The 12873-nt window shown below is 44.7% G+C and overlaps 2 long non-coding RNA genes across 2 annotated transcripts in view; both read left to right on the forward strand.

Moving 5' to 3' along the window:
- Positions 1-12873, forward strand: part of LOC133072658 (uncharacterized) — a 43508-nt gene that overhangs the window by 16394 nt on the left and 14241 nt on the right. The gene's annotated exons all lie outside the window — the stretch shown is intronic.
- Positions 3424-7467, forward strand: LOC133072966 (uncharacterized). The gene is made up of 3 exons (XR_009696828.1): positions 3424-6208; positions 6453-6663; positions 7258-7467. It is a non-coding gene; the product is annotated as an uncharacterized LOC133072966 (long non-coding RNA).

A 12873-nucleotide genomic window follows, 5' to 3' on the forward strand; every position in this document is an offset into this window, starting at 1 on the left:
AAGCCCCAGTGCAGGGGGCCCAGGTTCGGTCTCTGGCCAGGGAGCTAGACCCTGCATGCTGCAACCGAGAGTTTGTATGCCACAACTAAAAGATCCTGAATGCCAGAACTAAGACCCGGCCCAGCCAAGGAAATAAATCAAATAAATAGTTTTAAAAACATATGAAACTGAACAAACACTTTGTTGAGAAGCAGTGCTGTCCACAGTATGGATCTGGAAATCAGAGGGACAGGTCTTCTTCTCTTTCAGACTCTGTGACTGTGGGGAAGTTGCTTAAACTTATTTACATTTATTTCTCTGATTAGAAAAATGGGGTAAATATATCTCTATATTCTTATGGACTGAATGTGTCCCCACCCCCCAGATTCATGTGTTGAAATCCTTACCGTAACGTGGTGGTGTTAGGAAGTGGGGCCCTTGGGAGGTGATTAGATCCTGAGGGTGGAGCCGTGATGAATGTGATTCCTGCCCTTACAAAAGGGACTCCCAGGGAGCGCTCTGACTCTCTTTCTGCCCTGTGAGGATACCACTCATAACGTGGGAGAGGCCCTCCTAAGGACTGGACCATGCTGGCACCTGATCTCAGACTTCCAGCTTCCAGAACCAGCTAAGCTAATTAGTCTATGGTACTAACCAGTCTGGCACAGCATATTAAAAAGTAGAAACATCACTTGGCTGACAAGGTCTGTCTAGTTAAAGCCATGGTTTTTCCAGTAGTCATGTCCGGATGTGAGAGTTGGACCATAAAGAAGCCAAAGAATTGATACTTTCAAATTGTGGTGCTGAAGAAGACTCTTGAGAGTCCCTTGGACAGCAAGGAGATCAAACCAGTCAATCCTACCTAAAGGAAATCCGTCCTGAATATTCATTGGAAGGACTGATGCTGAAGCTGAAGCTCCAATACTTTGGACGCTTGATGCGAAAAGCTGACTCATTGGAAAAGACCCTGATGCTGGGAAAGATTGAAGGCAGGAGGAGAAGGGGAAAACAGAGGATAAGATGGTTGGAAAGCTTCACCAACTCAATGGACATGAATTTGAGCAAACTCTGGGAGATAGTGAAGGACAGAGGAGTCTGGTGTGCTACAGTCCATGGGGGTCATGAAGAGTGGGACATGACTTAGCTACTGAACACCAACAACAACTATGGTACTTTGTTAGAGCAGCCTTAACTGACCAAGACTTATATTACTTTCTCTCTTGTGAAAATTGAATAATATGCTCTATGTAAGATTCCTGGCACCACTAAATATCAGCTATTGTTTTTATTGAGTTCAAAATTAATCTCATAAAACTCTCTAAGATTTTCTCCATTGGCTCTAGCTTTATGCAATTCAGCCTTTATGCAGTGAAATAACATATATATATTTTTGGCCATGTGGCTTGTGGGATCTTAGTTCCCCAAACAGGGATTGAATCCAAGCCCTCCATGGTGAAATTCTGGAGTCCTAACCACTGGACTGCCAAGGAAGTCCCTATTAAGCAAATTGTTTTTAAATAAGCTGAGTTTCAATTAATTTTTAATTTAAATTGATCAAATATTTGTGCCTTGGTGAAGTAGTTTTCTTTTCTGCTGAAGAAATTGCCTTTTTGATCTTCATCCTGTTTAGTCTTATAATTTTATTACTTTTTTAATTTGAGTCATATATTTTAAAAATGTTGTGAATCAGTTTATGTTTGAATTTTGCCTTATCTACCAATTTACAGATCAAAAAAAAATTTGTACATATTTATTCATACTTTTAATTCTCAGGGAAATGATTAGATATAGTTTCTCCATTAAATACCAACAACTGTATTTTAAATGATAAATTTAGTCCTTTATTTAATTTTATTATTTATGCATATTTTATGCTGTGCTGGAAATGGGGAAGAATTGACAAGTGGAGAATTTTTCAACCTCCAACTGAGGTATCATGAAAATGACTGAATTGTAAGCAGTTATTAATACAAGGCTCTCAGAGTGAATCTTTTTGTTTCCCACCATTGCCCCATTTTTATTAAGATATATATATATATATATATATCTGTAGCGCAGAAGTTCTCAGTGTGTGGTCAGAGGACCCCTGGGGTCCTGGAGACCCTTTCAGGGGGTCTGTGAGGTCATCTCTTTTCTAACTATGTTCTGTGTGAGGCCAGATTTTCTTCCTATAATTCAACCCCAAACATCTTACTGCAGTAGATTGAATGCAGATAGCAGGACCCAGCTGTCTTCTATTAAACCAGATAGCAAAAAGCTTTACAAAACTGTAAAACAATGCCACCCTAACTCAAGGTTTTCTTGTTTCGGAAAATGTTATTTTTCATAAAATGTGTTATATAAATTAACATGCCAGGGGTTTATTATTGTTCTTTTAAAATGAGTTAATAACCTAAGGAATTAAAGTTTTCTCAATTTTAATTTTCAATGTTGGTAAATATAACTTACATAAACAAATCTCCTTGGGGACTCAGTGATTTTTAACTGGGCAAATTGTCCTGAAACCAAAAACTGGAAAACTTTCTGTTGAGAACTTTTTGCTTTGGCAGAAATATATATCAGGTTGCAAATGGTTTTCATATTGGATGGAAAGAAGTCAAAATTGTGAAATGAAGAGCTCTCTAGCTGTAAGCGTGGTCCTACCGTGGTGTGTGTAGTATGTGGCTGGTCTAGGCCGGTGGGTCTCTGACCTGCACGTGCATCACGGTTCCCTGGAGGCCTTATTCTGCTAGATGTTCCAGTTCACTGGGTTTTGGTGCTTCTGAATCTGCATTATCACCTGTTCCTTGGTGCCGGTGCTGCCGGTCTAGAGGCCGCACTTCGAGAACCACCGGTTTAGGTTACTGCTTCTAGGACTTTTTTCTAAACTATTTTGCCAACTCCATTAAGTAAACTGATTTTTGTCTGAAACACTAGAAAAAAAAAATTGGCAGATATTAGTAGGGGACTTATCGACTGAACCACAACAAAGCCATTCATAGATGTTTGACAAAGGGGGTTATACGTGGGTGATAAAGAGAAAGGGAGTTTGTGTCCATTCAAACAGATGAAAGCGGTCCAGGTGAGCAGTGTGGTGACAGCAAAAGCAGATAAATCATCCTCACATTCAACACAGACTTCTTTCTGGGAGATGAGTGTTTTGGTAACGGGCTTCCCAGGTGGCTCAGTGGTAAGGAACCCAACTGCAATGCAGGAGACGCAGGTTTGATCCCTGGGTCAGGCAGATCCCCTGGAGAAAGGCATGGCAGCCCACTCCAGTATTCTTGCCTGGGAAATCCCATGGACAGAGGAGCCTGGCAGGCTACAGTTCATGGGGTCGCAAAGAGTCGGACACAACTGAGCGACTGAGCACGCACGCAGATTTTGATAACATTCTTTTAATTTCAGTTTTAAAATAATGTTGCTTAGTTTTAAAAATACATAAACATATTGAACTGTGTTGAATAGTGGCTCCCCGCCCCCCAATTTCATGTCCTTCCCAGAACCTCAGAAGGTGACCTTATTTGCAAACAGTGTCAAGGCAGATGTAATTAGTCAAATTCAGATGAGGTCATTCTGGAACAGGGTGAGCCCTAATCCAATATGACTGGCATCCTCACAAGAGAAGAGAGGCAGAGACAGACACACACACAGAGACAGGAAAAGGCCGCCGTGAGAAGACAGGCCAGGGGCTGGAATTCCTCGCCTGCAGACAAGGAACAGCCAAGGCTGCTAGCAACCACTGGGAATCAGGAGGAGGGTGGGAAACTGGCCGTCCCTTGGTACCCCAGACGGGACAAATGCTGCAGGCTTCCTACGGAGCTTAAGTGACCCTGTCTGTGATCATTTGTTAAGATGGCCTTCAGAAGCTAATACAGATCCCTGGTCCTCAAAGTAAGATTCTGCAAGCCTTGGCTTGGCCAAAAAAAAAAAAAAAAAAAAGACAATGAAACAAGATCCACACATTAGACCCCTGTGTGCTGCGTCTCATCCTCCTGACCCGTCTGCTTCCTTCTCCTGGTCCTACAACCAGGCCTGCGAGGCCCTGATACCCTCATACCGTCCTTAAATGGCCTCACTGACATTTCAGAAACATATTAATAAAAATTAAAGTAGTAACACTACTGTGGTAGGAATATTTAAGTATTTCAAAGTGGTAACCACGGTTTCTTATTATCTTTTCTGAAAAAAATCCATATATACTCCTATTTACTTACATAAATTGGCTCATGCTATACTTTTTTTCTTTTTTTCCATTTAAAATATGTCCTGGAGGGACTCCCCCTGGTGCTCTACTGGCTAAGACTCCATGCTCCCAAGGCAGAGGGCCTGGATTTGATTCCTGATTGGGGAACTAGATCCCACATGCCACAGCTCAAGCTCCTGCAAGTGGCAGCTAAGACAGGGGAAACCAAAAACAAAATGTATATACAAAATCTTGGAGAACTTTCCATGTCAGCACCCCCAGAGCTACCTGTTTTTTAATTCCAGCAAAGTGTTCCAATGTAGGCAACACGATATTTTATTTTATTTCACTTAGTCCCCTGATTGAAGCACATTTCAGCAGTTTCCAGTATTTTGCCATTTTACACAGTACTGCAGAGATCATCCTTGTAAATAGATCCTAGTGGACTTTGCAAGTATTTAACAGCGTAAACTCCAGGCAGTAGAATTTGTGAGCTGAGCCCAAGCAGAAGCTGGAGGGCAAGGGAGCCTGTGTTGTTCCAGTCCAGACGGATCCTCCTCCTGGGACCCTGCAGGAGGCAAGGCCTGAACCTGGACCTGGAGAGGCAGATAGAAAACTTTGAGTGGCCTTTAGGAACAAGCTTGGCTGCAAGCGTCAGAAAACCAGACCAGCACGTCTGAAGCAGAGAGGTCTGTTCCTCTCCTGCAGTGACAGGTTCGGGGAGAGCTGCAGGATCTGGTGCGGCCCGTCCAGGGTGTCACCAGGCTCCAAACTGCTCCCACCGCCTCGTCTGCCGTCCTCAGCGCTGGCCTTTGGTCTCAGGATTTTCATCTGGCTGCTGGACCTGGTGTTAAAGCTGCAGGTGCAAGCTAGCATTTCTCTCGTTTCAAGTCAGATAGACCTTTGCTGAGTCCATCTTTGTGCAACTGAGTCCAGAAACGCCCATTCCCCACTCCCCAGGAATTTGGAAAGATCCATAACTCTACATCCTCTCCAGGACAGATGCCTCATTGAAAAACGTGTCTGGAAGTTGCCTTCTGTAACCCACTGCTGCTGCTGCTGCTGCTAAGTCGCTTCAGTCGTGTCTGACTCTGTGCGACCCCATAGATGGCAGCCCACCAGGCTCCCCTGTCCCTGGGATTCTCCAGGCAAGAACGCTGGAGTGGGTTGCCATTTCCTTCTCCAATGCATGAAAGTGAAAAGTCAAAGTAAAGTTGCTCAGTCGTGTCCGACTATTCATGACCCCATGGACTGCAGCCTACCAGGCTCCTCCGTCCATGGGATTTTCCAGGCAAGAGTACTGGAGTGGGTTGCCATTGCCTTCTCCGTCTGTAATCCTTTACTGACATTAAAAACAATCAGCTGTGTTTAGTAGATGTAGAGTTCCTAAGCTCAGAATCTTCGTGCAAAGTCGTGGGTGGCAGGCTGGTGGCTCCAGCTCCTGGAGTGCTGGCTTCACTTCCGGGATGAGTGGCTGTGGTACTGTTGCTTCCCTGGAGATGCTGAACTTCCTGAGGGCTCGGGTCATCGGTTCTTTCAAATAAAACATAACCACTTCAACTGCACAAACTTCACTCCAATATTCTCTGTGCAAGTGGCATCTAACTGGCTGTTGGCCTCTGTGGCTGACTCATCTCAGGTGGGAGCGGTGGGCAGTGAAGGATCCAAGGGCAGTGGGGGAACCAGCTGCCTTGCCCCCTCCCCAGGGCTCCCCAGGATGTGGCCGTAATCCAGATGAGGGCCGGAAGTCACCCTGGGAGCGAAGGTCAGGCTTTCTTCCGCACTGCGGCTGATTGGGGAAAACAGGGAGGTGCCCGCAGTGCATTCCCGTGAGTCCCTTCTGAATGACTGGCTCAGTCTTTTATTTCCTGGGTCGAACATTCGCAGACGACAAGACCAGCCTCGCTGCAAGGGAATCTAAGGACAGGAGCATTCCTGCCCTCCCAGCACTACAGGAGGGGAAGACAACGGGGCGGGGCTACAAATGCCACGAGGGAACCAATCCACAGGGTCTGCTACAGTTGAAAAGCAACATCAATGACTGGGATTTCCTGTCCCTAATGGGTAAATGCTAGGAGCATCTTCTTACTGTTCCTTCTGGGGGAAAAAAAAAACTCACAAAACTTTAAGGCATATTAACATTTATTATATTATAATAAATAATAATTATAGTATATATTAAATTATTATAGTAAATTTCTATAATGTTTAAAAAATTGTTATACAGATCATGCTCTTTTGCATTTTGTGCTATTTATTTAATAATATATCTTTAAGTGCTTCTGAATTTACATATTTGCATATACAGGGCTGCTTTATGGTATAGATGGACCACGAATACATTGTCTAGCCAGTGCTATGTTGACAGCTACCTTGCTGGTGGTCCAGGGTTTTACTGTGAAAATGAACATCCTGTTACAATTCTGGTAACTGTGCCCAGCTGATCTTCCATAATGTTGCATGAGGCTGTAGTTCTACCAACTGTGGACGAGAGTTCACCACCCTGCCGCCAGTGCCAGGTACTGTAAAGATCTTTTACTTTTGCTAGGTTGGTAAGTGAGTATAAATATATGTTATTTGTACTTCTTCAATAATAAGGGCCTTCCTTGGTGACTACGAGGTAAAGAGTCTGCCTGCAATGCAGGAGACATGGGTTTGATCCCTGGATTAGGAAGATCCCCTGGGGAAGAAAACCCACTCCGGTATTCTTGCCTGGAAAATCCCACGGACGGAGGAGCCTGAAGGGCTACAGTCCTTGGGGTTGCAAAAAAGTCCAACCTGACTGAGCAACAGAGTACGCAACAATGGTTGAGGTTAAGCATTTTCTACTGTGAGTGAAAAAAAAAAAAAAAAGAATATTGCCTGCTACACCAGTACATAAGGATGTTGCAGCCGTCACATTCCAGCTGCCCTGACGGTGAGCCAAGCCCCAAGGGAACTCAGGGTGCACCTTGAGGAGACGTCAGATGAGGAAGCATAGGACACTGGCCCCGGAGAGCTGAGGTGCAGATCAAAGGGATGATTTCAGTGAGCCCAGACTTTTGCAACTTCCCATGTATAGAAAAGTGCTTAAATTCCTTAACTTGAGATGCTTGGTTTTCTTAAATTCACAGGAATCTTCTGAAGTTCCGACTGCCTGGTGTTTGTGGCAAAAGCTCCTCCCCATCCTGGCTCCGGCCTTACCTCTGTGGAGCCGGACTTCAGAGCTCCCTGAGAGGCTGCATCCTGGGCTGTGGGCCTCAGATTTGTCCACAAAAAACACGTGGTTCTCGACTTTCAGGCTGTGTTTTCACCCAGTCTACACTAGATATTGTGCTCGTGTATTTCCCCCACTAAATACCACTAAATGCTAGAATGAAGCTCTGTGACAGTGGGGTTTTCTGCATTCTTTCATTCATTGCTTCATTCCCAGAGCCTAGAAAAGTGCTTGGCATATACTAGGCACGCCGTCAATATTTATTAGGTAAATGAACAGAAACTTTCCATACATATCCCTTGTGTATTTTCTTTTGCAATCTGCCCTTCTTCCTGTTCATATACCTGCACGTGCTCAGTCGCTCAGTGGTGTCCCACTCTTTGTGACCCTTTGGATGTAGCCGGCCAGCCTCCTTTATCCATGAGATTTTTCAGGCAGGAATACTGGAGTGCATTGCCATTTCCTCCTCCAGGGGTTCTTCCCACACAAGGATTGAACCCAGGTCTCCTGTGTCTACCGGCACCCAACTCCATTCATGTTTAAATGACCAGAAATTTTCTATTTCCATCTCAAACTTCTGAGCTCCTAAATAGATAATTATCCGTTTGATGGACAACTGTAAACCATAGGTGAGAGATGACTCGACTCAAAAAAGCTTAAGCAACGATGGGATGTAGAGTCTCATAAAGAGAAGTTGTGAGCTGGGTTGACGCCAGCTGCCCATGCAGTGACTCCAGCTCAAGAACCTGGGAGTGGCTCATCATTCTTTCCTGCCATCCTCAGGGTACTGCCTGGCTTCCTCCAGGTATCACATCCTTACACAGAAAGATCCAGAGGGAGAGAAGGGATGATTGTTTCACTGTGTCCCATTTAAGAGATGAGAAACTTTCTCCAGAAGCACCTTCAGCACGTTTCTCTCTCAGCATTGAGCCTTAATCCCATCACCAAACGTAATTACTGTGATTCCCTTAGCTTATTTAGGATTCTTCTTTTAAGAATTTAGTGAAGAAAAAACCAGAAGGGAAGCATGGGGTCTTTTTATTTATTTATTTATTTTGGGCCTTGCTGGGTCTTCGTTGCTTTGCATGGGCTTTTTCTAGTTGCAGCGAGTGGGGGGCTTCTCTTATTTTTATTTTTTAAATATTTATTTTATTTGGCTGCACTGGTTCTTAGTTGCAGTATGTGGGATCTAGTTCCCTGACCAGGGGTTGAACCTGGGCCCCCTGCATTGGGAGTGCAGAATCTTAGCCACTGGCCCACCAGAGAAGTCCTGGGGTTTCTCTTACAGCAGACCCCAGGCTCTAGGCGGGTACAGGCTTCAGGAGTTGCCGCACTTGGGTTCAATAGTTGTGGCACATGGGCTTAATTGCTCCGGGGCATGTGGGATCTTCCCACACCAGGGATCCAACCCGAGTCCCCTGTGTTAGCAGGCGTATTGTTATCCACTGAGCCACCAGGGAAGTCCAAGGTCTTCTTTTAAAAAAAATTAATTAATTTTGGCGGCGCTGGGTCTTCCTTGTTGCACACAGGCTTTCTCTAGCTGTATCGAGCAGCGGTTAATCTTCCTTGCAGTGCACAGGCTTCTCATTGTGGTGGCTTCTTCTGTTGCAGAGCTCGGGCTGCAGAGAGTGCGGGCTTCCGCAGTTGCAGCTCGTAGGCCTTCGAGTGCAGGTCAGTAGTTGTGGTGCAGGGGCATAGTTGCTCCAAGGCATGTGGAATTTTCCTGGACCAGGGATCAAACCCACGTCCCCGGCATTAGCAGGCGGATTCCTATCCACTGTACCACCAGAGAAGTCCCAATTGGGGTCTTGAAGCCAGCAATGGTATAGAAAAGAGAAAGAAGGATGAGGGCTGGGTAGGAAATCTGTAGTGTCTTCTTCACCTCCAATACAATGACCACATTTTGGTTTTTTTTTTTTTTAATTTATTTATTTTTAATTGAAGGATAATTGCTTTACAATATTGTTTTGGTTTCTACCAAACGTCAACATGAATCAGCCATAGGTTTACAAACCCATGTTCCTTCCCACTTGATCATCCCTCCCACCTCCCTTCCCATCCCACCCGTTTTAGGGATTTTTACTGTCTCCTGAAGCATGTGCTTCCATCTCCAGAACCACCTGTTCTGGTTACCTTTTGAGCACAGCAAGCCACCTCAAAACTGGAGAGCTTCAGAGAGCAATTTATCATCATTATGTGTCCCTCAGATTCCTATGCTGAAGTCCTCAGCCTCAATATCTCAGAATGTGACCTGATTTGGAAATAAGGCCTTAATAGAGGTAACCGAGCTACACTGAGGTCATTAGAGTGGGTCCCCATCCAGTATGACCAGTGTCCTGTTAAAAAGGGGACACTGGGACACAGAGCTATGCAGGGGGCCAGAAGAGCCAGAGTGAGCAGACGGCCATCTGTAGGCCAAGGAGAGACGGCTGGAGCAGACCCTCGCGCACAGCCTCAGGAGGGTTTGTGCTGCTGATGTCTTGGTTCAGACCCTCGTTCCCAGAACTCCTACAAGACAAGACATTTCCGTTGTATAAGCGCCCAGTTTGCTAGTAGCAGCATCCCTCGAAAACCAGCATAGCTGGCATCTCGCATGGCCGGCGGGTGGACTGTGCTCAGCGGGGTGGCTCTGCTCAGAATCGCTCAGGTGGTGGCTTGGGCTACAGTTGTCTGGGGATGGTCTCAACCAGGGCTCTCACAGGGAACTTGGCTGGGGCTGTCAGTGGGGTCTCCCGTGTGCCTCTCCATGGGACCGGGGCTTCTCACGGCACCGTCACTGAACACCAAGAGCGATGCCCCAAGAAGCAGGAGGTGGCAGTTGCCAGGCCAGCTCAAGCTTTTGCCCACAACTGGCACAGTGTCCCTTCGCACATTGCAATAGTGGACGCAATCCCACTGCCCACCCGGGCTCGAGGGGTAGAGAAGAAACAGGTGTGAACAGTGCAGAAGAACACAGAACGGGAGATGCCACTGAGCTCGCGTGCATCTGTTTTAAGTTGCTTCACTCATGTCCGACTCTTTGCGACCCCGTGGGCTATAGCCCGCCGGGCTCCTCTGTCCATGGGATTCTCCAGGAAGAATACTGCAGTGGGTTTCCATGCCTTCCTCCAGGGGCAACTGAGCTTATCTACAGAAAATATCATCTGCCACCTGTTCAACTCACAGCTGCAGCCTCAATCTTTGACTATTTGAGGCTCCCCCATTTATTCTTCCAATCTTCTCTGCACTACAGTCAGAATTATATATATATTTTTTTGGCTATACCTTGCAGCATGCAGGATCTTAGTTCTCTGACCAGGGATCGAACCTTGGCTCTCAATAGTGAAAGTGCAGAATTCTAACCACTGGACAACCAGGGAATTCCAAATTTAAAAAAAAAAAAAAAAAAAACCTAAAAAAACCCCCTGATATTGTGGATCCTCCACCGTAATCTGGGAGTCTTTCAAACATGCTCCTATATTTGGCTTTCCTTCCAAGTGTTTTTCGATCCTCTTTTTGAACATGACAGGAAAGGAGCTGGGTGATGAAGACTAATGGGAACTCCAGCATGTTTCCCAAACCCTTTGCCTCACACCCCTGCTCAAATCTACTACTGTTCCATCATTAATTAAAGGCCGTGGAGCAAAGGCTCGTGGGCCATTTTTTGTCGCTGCTGCTGTGGTTTAACATTTATTTCAGTGTTTATAATGGGGTTGACGCTTTCCAGGACATTCACTGACAGATCTTGGCTTTGTTCTTATTTACAGCAGTGGGGGTAAACCCAAAGCGTCAGCCAATCCTAAATTATTTTTCTGTTGGCTTTGAAAGTGTTCTTCATAAATGCATCAGAATTTGAGTCGGTGTAAAGCTTGGGGACATCATGATATTTCAAACAAAACTGAACTCATTCCGTGGAGGGCTGATAGAGGAGGGCTCCGGGACTGCTGAATTTCCCCCAGCTTGGCCCTTTGCTCTATGTACCTCTCTGCTCCCCCTCCGGGGAACGCTGTCGCTCTCCACACCCACGCAAGGCACTGCTCCGTCTCTTCAGGTTTTCGTGGGACTGAAAAAAGTAATTTTCTCCTCCTTACCTTCCTCTGGGCTATTGCTATGATATAAGAATATGAGCTCAGTGGAGATGATGACATTTTAGCATTTTTAAAAAAGGATTGCCATGTGGGGCCTTCCTTACTTTTATCAGATAAGTATTCTTTGCTATAATATCTATTCGGTTTTCAGAAAATTGATGGGCAATACTGTTAAACTGGCATGGTAAAAAAGGTTTCCCCAAGTTCTGAGTGATAAACCAGCCTTGGTAACTGGAATGAGAGAAGAAAGAGGAGGCTGGAGACTTTCCGTTTTTACTTTGTACCTTGACAACTGCCTCAGTTTTTATGCAGTAAGCATGCCTTACTTTTGTAATCAAGACTTTTCGACTAAAAAAGAAAAATTCCCCCATTGTTGAGTATTATTCTAGAAAAAAGATAATCTTAACTTCAAAGTGTTACCTATAATACTATACTGTTATGGTTGAGACTGTCTTTAAATAAAAACTATTCTTAGTTGATATTTTATAATCGAGTCAGATTTTAAAACAAGTGTAGATCCTAAATAAAGCAGAACCTTTTTTTTTTTTTTTTTAATTTTGGCTGCATGGCATACCTTGCAAGATCTTAGTTCCTGGGCCGGGGATTGAACCTGAGCCTTTGGCAATGAAAGTTCAGGGTCCCAACCACTGGACCGCCAGGGAATTTCCCAGAACCTCTTTCTTTCTGGATAGGATAATACTTTCTAGATACTACTGCTATGGATTAGAAGACAATATTTTAAAATATTAACTGGGATCTCCTCCACAGTTTATTGTACCCCTTGTCTTTCTCTCAATTAGGGGAATATCTATCAATAAGTTTGCAGTAGTCTAAAGGAGAAAGTCCTCAGGATTATCTCAAAAGCTCCAGAAAAAGCATGTGAAAAAATTTAACATCCATTTGTGAATTTAAAAAATATTAAAATATTAGGAATAGAAACAAACTTCCTTAACCTGTAGCAGATATCCTAGGTGATAGATAATTTCTACCTTTTTTTTTTTAAGCTGCACTCCACGGTTTATAGGATCTTAGTTCCCTGACCAGGGATTGAACCTGGGCCCCCAGCAGTGAAAGCACAGAGCCCTAACTACTGGACTGCCAGGATGCTCTAGGCGTATTCCTTCAAGGGAACATGACCAGGATCCAAGCTGTCCATCATCTCCAGCACTGGACATAGTATTGGAGACTCTGGCCAACACAGGAGAAGTGGAGCCGGATGAAAGAGTTTATAAGAAGAGAAAGAGGACTGTCAGGATTGTCACTATTTGAGATGATGCAATCATCTATTAAAAAGCCAGCGAAATCAACAAGCTATTGGAACTAATGAGAGATTCAGCAATGATGCCAGGTTCAAGATTAACTTATGAAAAAAATTAGTGACTCTAGCAATCTAGGTCCATCCAGGAGACAGAAACCACACAATAACTTCAGAGGGGAAAGTTTCGTGTGAAGGATTATTAAGCCAA

The sequence above is a fragment of the Dama dama genome, chromosome 18 (genome assembly GCF_033118175.1).
Source record: "Dama dama isolate Ldn47 chromosome 18, ASM3311817v1, whole genome shotgun sequence".
NCBI lineage: Eukaryota > Metazoa > Chordata > Mammalia > Artiodactyla > Cervidae > Dama > Dama dama.